Source organism: Melospiza georgiana, chromosome 29, assembly GCF_028018845.1.
Source record: "Melospiza georgiana isolate bMelGeo1 chromosome 29, bMelGeo1.pri, whole genome shotgun sequence".
Classification (NCBI taxonomy): Eukaryota; Metazoa; Chordata; class Aves; order Passeriformes; family Passerellidae; genus Melospiza; species Melospiza georgiana.
Window position 1 is genome coordinate 1,508,761 of NC_080458.1, and position 8,308 is coordinate 1,517,068.

At 46.3% G+C, this 8,308-nt stretch overlaps 1 long non-coding RNA gene across 1 annotated transcript; it reads left to right on the plus strand.

Moving 5' to 3' along the window:
• The first annotated feature begins 2,186 nt into the window (after positions 1–2,186).
• LOC131094561 (uncharacterized) lies at positions 2,187–4,538 on the plus strand. Its single transcript, XR_009115687.1, has 6 exons — positions 2,187–2,260; positions 2,752–2,787; positions 3,108–3,134; positions 3,580–3,615; positions 4,179–4,211; positions 4,416–4,538. It is a non-coding gene; the product is annotated as an uncharacterized LOC131094561 (long non-coding RNA).
• The last annotated feature ends 3,770 nt before the right edge of the window (positions 4,539–8,308 follow it).

Sequence of the window (8,308 nt, forward strand, 5' to 3'; positions counted from 1 at the left end):
GTCTCCCTGAAATGGGATATATTATTATATGTTTATTATATTAGTGGTGTTATTAGTATTTATTATATTTATTATAATAATCTATAGTTATAAATCTATATATTATATAGATTATTCTATCTAAATTTAATATATATTTTTATAGAAAATATATATTTATAATAATACTATCTAATGATTATGTTTATTATATATATAATAAATGTTATATATATTTATTATATCTATTATAATACATTTTGATACTAATAATATTTATATTTTAACAATATATGATATTAATAATAATTTAACGATTATAATAATTTAATAAATTAATATACGTTATATGTAATTATATATAATTTAATAACATATCATTATATATTATTAAAATATATATTATATAATTTAATATACATTATAATAATTATAATTTAATTTTAAAATAATAAATAATAATAAATAATATTAATAATTAAAAATATTTAATGATATGTCCCAATATATTATTATGTATTTATTGGATCCCACAATAAAATCAGATTCTGATCCCCAAATCTCTCTCCATGGCGCACAGGAGCAGGATTGGATTGGGAGATCCAGCAGGGTTGGATTGGATCCAGTGGGATTTGGGGAATCCAGCAGGGTTGGGGGATCCAGCAGGGTTGGATTGGGGGATCCAGCAGGATTGGATTGGGGGATCCAGCACGACTGGGGGGACCCAGCAGGATTGGACTGGGGGGATCCAGCAGGGTTGGATTTGGGGATCCATCAGGATTGGGGGATCCAGCAAGATTGCGGGATCCAGCAAGACTGGGGGAATCCAGTAGGACTGGGGGGGATCCAGCAGGATTGGTTTGGGGGATCCAGCAGGATTGGGGGATCCAGCAGGACCCAGTGGGGCTGGGTGTAACAGTGGGGCAGGCACGGGATCTCCCCTGGGCTTCAGGCCCCAGCACGTCCGTCTGTCTGTCTTGGATGGCTCCAGGGGGGCTCAGAGCCCTGGGCACAGAGCCCAGGACAGCTGGGACTGGGATTGTGACCTTTGGAGCAAATTCCCACCTTGATGGGAAGAATTACAAGGCAAGAGAGTTTGAGTGGAATGCGAGTGAATTTGTCACAGGGTGAAAATGGAGAATTTTGGGCTTTTTAGAATGGGGGTTCAGGGGGCAAGATGGGGGGATCTGGGTGTGTCCAGCCTTTGACTTTCTTCTTCTTCTTGGCCTCTGTCCTCTGGGTGATGGTGGCACTTTTGGGTTAGTTTAGGGTAGACGCTCACTGTCTAACACAAGTCATAGGTATTGGGAAGGAATTGTAAATATTGTATGTGGAATTTTGAAAAAAATATAAATCTAAAAGACATAAATAAATAGATAAATAAATATAATATAATTATAAATAAATATATAAATATAATATATAAAAATGTGTATAAATATATACAAAATAGTATACATAAATAGACAACATTATAAATATAAACATTATAAATATAATTAAATTAATATGAATAAAATATAAACATAAGATATATAAAAATATGTTAAAATATGTAAAAATTTTAATATATAAAAATATGTGTAAAGAATAATATATACATATCTATAAAATATATAAATATAAAGTAGAAATAAAAATATATAAAAAGATAACATCACCCCGAAGGAGGTAGAGTGCCTGGACTGTCTTGCTGAGTGGACCTGGGCAGGCCAGAGAAAGAATTTTATAGATAAAAAACAATAAACAACCTCGGGAATGAGAAATGAGGAGGTCTGGCTCCTCTGACTGCCAGGATGGGAAAAGAGACTTTGTGCCACATCTGGGGTCACCCTGAGCAGCAAAACCCTGAGACTGGGGAGCTGTTGGAGGATGGATTGTGTTGGACTGGGGTTTGTCCCCACAGGGTGCCCAGGTGCCTTTGGCTCCCTGCCTGCCCCCCTTGGCCCCCCAGGTGCCTGGGCCCTTCCAGGAGCAGCTGCCCCGTGCAGGAAGCTGGAGGGATGCCGGGCGAGGGGGCTGGATCCGTGCCACAGGTGGGGTGGGATGGGCTCTGTGCCAGGGCTGGGCTTGTGGCCAGGGCTGGGGGCTGTGCCAAGCTGGACTTTGGCCTGGGGGCTGGCAGGGAGGGTGCAGGGAGGAGTCCCGGCAGGGATAAAGGTGCTCCTCACCTGCTGCAGCCTCAGGCAGCGCTGCCCAGAGCCAGAGGAAGATGAAGGTGGCTGTGCTCAGCGTGGCCCTGCTCTTCTCCATCCTGCTGTGCCTGCCAGCTCAGAGCCAGGTGAGGCTGCAGGGCCCCGGGCTGGGCTCAGCACTGGGGGCTCCCCAGAAATCCCATCCCATCCAACCCATGAATCCCATCCCATCCTTTTGGGACTCCCCATCCCATCCCATCCCATCCCATCCCATCCCATCCCATCCCATCCCATCCCATCCCATCCCATCCCATCCCATCCCACTCTATCCCATCCCATCCCATCCCATCCCATCCCATCCCATCCCATCCCATCCCATCCCATCCCATCCCATCCCATCCCATCCCATCCCATCCCATCCCATCCCATCCCATCCCATCCCATTTATCCCACCCCATCCCATCCTATTGATCCCATTGATCCCATCCCATTCTTTTGGGGCTCCCCAAAAATCCCATCCCATTCTTTTGGGGCTCCCCAAAAATCCCATCCATTCCATGGATCCCATCCCATCTCATCCTTTTGGGGCTCCTCATCCCATCCCATCCCCTGACCAACCTTTGCTGTCCCTGCCCAGGCCGACATGGAGGGCAGCGGAGTGATCTGTGCTGGGGTGAGACTGGGGGCACTGGGGCGCACTGGGATGGACTGGGATTGACTGGGGGGCACTGGGAGATACTGGGATGGACTAGGGGAACTGAAATGGACTGGGGTCACTGGGATGGACTGGGATGGACTGGGGTCACTGGGATGGACTGGGAGATACTGGGAAGGACTGGGGGGGCACTGGGGGCACTGGGGGGCAATGGGGAGCAATGGGGGGCACTGGGGGGCACTGGGGGGCACTGGGGGCAATGGGGGACAATGGGGGGCAATGAGGGGCAATGGGGGACACCCCAGTGACGTTGGGGATATCTCCTGCTCTCCCCACAGCAAATTGGTGGCATTGGTGATGGTGAGGTGGGTACCAGTATAGCCCACTATAGCCCAGGACATCCCAGTACAGCCCCAAATCCCCAATCCCCCCAAATATCCAAATCCCCAATCCCCCAATCCCAAACCCCAAACTCCCAAATTACCAAATCCGCAATCTCCAAATCCCAAATCCCCAAAACCCAAATCCCTAATCCCTCAAATCCCCCAAATCCCCAAATCACCAAAACCCAAACCCCTAAAATCCCCAAATCCCCAAATCCCTCAATCCCCAAAACCCAAATCCCCCAAATCCCTAAATTCCCAAATCCCCAAACCCCCAAACCTCAAATCCCCAAATCCCTCAATCCCCCAATCCCCAAACCCCAAATCCCCAAATCTCCCAATCCCAAAAATCCCCCAATCCCCAAATCCCAAATCCCCAAATCCCTAAACCCCCAAATCCCAAATCCCCTTTGCTCTGCCCCTGCAGTCCGGGATCGTGGGAGGCATTGGGGGCTGCATCAAGGTGAGACTGGGGGAACTGGGATGGACTGGGATGGACTGGGGGAACTGGAATGGACTCGGATGGACTGGGATGGGCTGGGGAGTAACTGGGATGCACTGGAGGATACGGAGGGAACTGCAGAATACTGGGATTAACTGGGCAGAACTGGGGGGAACTGGGAGATATTGGGATGGACTGGGGGGAACTGGGGATACTGGGGGGGAACTGGGATGGACTGGGATGGACTGGGGGAACTGGAATGGACTCGGATGGACTGGGATGGGCTGGGGAGTAACTGGGATGCACTGGAGGATACGGAGGGAACTGCAGAATACTGGGATTAACTGGGCAGAACTGGGGGGAACTGGGAGATATTGGGATGGACTGGGGGGAATTGGGGATACTGAGGGGGAACTGGGATGGACTGGGGGGCACTGGGGGAACTCTGGGGCACTGGGGGGCACTGGGGGGCACTGGGGGGCACTAGAGAATATTGGGGGCCAGTTGGGCCCCCCTCTTGGCTGGGCTGGTGACCCCGCGGTGACCCCGTGGTGACCCCGGTGCCCTCTGCCCCCTCTCTGCAGAAACCCAAAGGCTTCGGAGTGCAGAGGGCTGAGGTGGGTACCCGGAGCTGTGCTGGGGATGGCACTGGGGGCATGCCAGTACCCCCCAGTTTCCCCCAGTTTGCCCCAGTTTGGGATGGTCCTGGGGGGCTCTGGGGGGGTTTGGATGTTTCTGGGGGGCTCTGGAGACACACTGGGGTCACCCTGGCGTCACCCTGGGGTCACCCTGGGGTCACACTCAGCTCCTGTCCCTGTCAGGCCGTCAGGATTTGATCATTCCTGGAGAGCTGCCCTGGGAGCCTGGGAATGGCCCTGGAACAACTGATAATCGATAATTGATAATCAATGATTGATAATCAATAATCAATAGTCAATAATCAATAAACCCTTCAGCAAAGCAACTCTGTGTGTTCATGGGTGCTTTTCTCATAAGGATGGGTGTGTGCTCATGCCCCTGTCCCTCTGTCTGTCCCTGTCTCTGTTTCCTGTCCCTCTGTCTGTCCCTCTGTCTGTCCCTGTGTCTGTCTGTGTCTGTGTCTGTCCCCTGTCTGTGTGTGTCCCTCTGTCTGTCCCTGTGTCTGTCTACTGTCTGTTTGTCTGTCCCTGTGTCTGTCCCTATGTCTGTCCCCTGTCCGTCTATCTGTCCCTGTGTCTGTCCCATGTCCATGTGTCTGTCCCCTGTCCCTCTGTCTGTCCCTGTGTCTGTCCCCCCTCACCCAGCCCTGGGGGTCTCTGGTTTCTCCCCCACCCTGAGCGGAGCCACTCTGGGGCTCCCAGGGCTCCCTCTGCCTTCCTGGGCAGGGCAGGCTGGGACACTGCTCACAGCGCCTCAATCATCTTCATCATCGTCATCATCATCATCACATATGCCAGCACCCACACTATGGTGACATTAATCACCAACATCCTCCTCATCCAACACCACTGACACCGTCACCATGACACTGCTCACACCATCATCATCATCATCATCATCAGCTTCATCTTCATCACCCACACCTGTAAATGAGGGATGTGGAACTCCAGGCTGCTCTCCAAAATGCAGTTTATTGTACACAAAATGCAGTTAAAATGCTGTTTATTATATACAAAATGCAGTTTATCGTACACAAAATGCATTTCATTGTCTCCAAAATGCAGTTTATTGTATACAAAATGCAGTTTATTGTACACTAAGTGCAGTTTATTCCATCCAAGGTGTCACAGCAGTCCAGGGCCGTGGGTGACAGAGCTGTGCCCACAGATGTCAGCTCCAGCTGCAGGCAGGCCTGGAGACCCTTTGGTTTTGCATATATTATATACTTTTATTATATATTTTTAATTTATTTTTTTATTTTATATATTTATTTAAATAAATTTTTTATTTATTTCTAAATTTTATTTTATATATTTATTTATTATTTTTTTCACTATTATTTAATATATTTTAATTTTATATTTTTAGTTATAAACTTCAGAAAAGAGATTTATGATATATTTTCTTATACATTTATTATGTTATATACTCTTCTTTGATGAGCATCTTAATACAGCAGAACCAATCTATACCTTAACTGTTATCCATAGCCTATCATAACCACTACAATTACCATATTCAATCACTAAAATTTAGTTCTCCAATCACTAAAAGTTAGTGATTGTAGTAAGTTCTCCAAAATTTAGTTCTCCAATCACTAAAAGTTAGTACATTACAATTTAAGCTAGAAGTTGTTTTTCAGTTTTCTTGCAGTGGAAAATTCTGAGACCTTTTTTCTACTTGTAGCTTTGCTGCCTTGTTTGCCTGCGCTATCTTCCTGCTTGGTAAAAACATCTTCTTGTTTGAGGTGGGTTTATCCTTTGCTCTAAGTCATAAAATCTTCTTCTAACTAACACACCCTTTCCTTCTTGGTTATCCAGTAAGACTGGCTCAGCAATTCTTTTCTTCTATATCAAAACTTGCTTTCATTTCTATTCCTTCATCAGATTCTACATTTAAAAATCCTTCTGCCATACGTGCATATCTGTGAGATTTCCTTGTCAAACTTTCATCCTGCCCAACATTTATCCACAATGGGACCAGTGCCCTCCCCAAGAGTGTGTCCCCTACAGCAGAACCAGCATTGACCCTGTCAGTGTGATCAATACCCACAGCATTGACCCTGTCAGCGTGATCAATACCCACAGCATTGACCCTATCAGTGTCATCAATACTGTCTTGATTTGCAAAGACGGGAGTCTGCTAAGGAAGGCAGGAGCCACCCCTGAAATGGAGAATGTAAACCCTCCCCACCCCTCTGAATTGCTATAAATTTTAAATTAAGGGGCTCTCAGGCAAAAATATGGGAGCAGGAAATAACAGTTCTTTAATAGGGAAAGGAAAAAAATAAAAAGATAAAATTAACAGTGCGGTACACTAGAACAACACTGACAGAGTCAGAACCCAACCTGACACCCTGTGGGTTGGGGTGTTGGTGGCAATCCAATTGGAAATGTGGCTGCAGCCCTCCTGAAGTGTCAGGTGTGGTTCTGTTGGAGCAAGGGGGTTGTGTAGAGAAGGATGTATTCTTCCTCCGAAGACCCAGTGGGAGAAGAGACAGCTGCTGTTCCTCTGGGAAATCCCATGGAGAAAGCCGTGCTGGTGTCTCAAAAACCTCTGGATTATATCTGGGTAGCAATGCTTGGCTCCTCCCTCTGGGCTCATATCTCACAATGGGATGTTATAGTTCTTATCAGTCATGCAGAGACATTCAATAGTCTGTTATCAGCAGATGTCCCCTCCCAGGGAGGTGTGATTGTGGTTACTCAAAGAGAGAGATAAGGCAAACTGCCCACTTGACAAAAGATAATCTGCCATACAGATGGTAATAGAAAACGTCTTGCATTGCAATCTTCAACAGACCCACCTGGTCACAACTGACCCATGGTTGCATGAGGTTTCCCGGTGTCACCATGGTCACTGTCAGAGGCTGGATGAGATCAATGTCCTGAGACACCATGGGATGAACTGTCAGTCAGTCACACAGTGCGGACAGTGCTAACCCAGCCCTGATTGCCCAAGCAATCAGAAATCCCACCTGGGGGGAGGCTCACAAAGCCCTGGGGGCTTAAAAACACCAAGCAAAAAGTCAGCCCCTGGTATGGACTCTGCCTTCTCCTGGGGTTTTTGTCTCACCCACACTGGAACCCTAGGAACTGATAGTCATATGTGTGTCTTTCCATAGAGCTTCTGTCTTTCTGTCTCTCTCTTTTCTCCTTCTAATGTTCTTTATATAGAACATTTTTGGGTACCTCAACAGCTTACATGTTTAAAGGTTTCTAGGTGAAATGAGCTAAGTTAATGAAGTTGCTGCTATGATAAATGTTTTCTGTGTAATTGGATGTTGCATTGAAACCTCTTCCAAAGTTTCTTGATTTTGTGTACTTTGGCAGTAAAATTTTGTGTCATTTTGGCCTCTTGTGAATATTGGGCTGATGTTTCACCTTTGCACCAAACATGAGTAAAGGAGCCTTTGGTTGCCTCCAGCATTTCAGTGTTCTGGGTTGTTACACCCCACAGGCTCACAGTGGCCTCTTGTTTCCACACTGGCCCCTTGGTTCCATGGGCCCCAACAGTGCCACAATGATCCCCTTGGTTCCACAACTTCCCACAGTGTTGCAGAGAATACATTGTTCAAGGAGTTAATATAAAGTTCCAATGACAGTTCTAGATTGTTTGTTTAATGCCTTATAGTTATGTAACGTTCCAATGTTAGTTATTAATTGCTTGTTAAAGGTTTTATAATTATGTAAATCTCCTTACCGTTGGGTATTACCCCCGCTGCTCCCACTCTCATCTAAAATTGCGAAGGATCCGAGATCATAAAGAAGATGATTATGTCACCTAATAAGCAAATATGAAACTCCCATAGGACTTAGCAGAAAAGGATTACATAACAAAAATCCCTAAAACAATGACCAACCATGCAAATAAAGAATCGCAATAACACCTCTAAACAGAGAGAACATAAGATAGTATCAAAGACCCCGGTCAGAACTTTTCACCTTCGTCAGCCTAACCAGAGCGGGCCAAGAGCAGTATAAAGACTATGAACCTGATGCCAAGAGGCACCTACTCAGAGACTCTTGTGAGGAAAAAGACCCAGCTCTGCTGCACGATGGAGCTGACCTCCTCC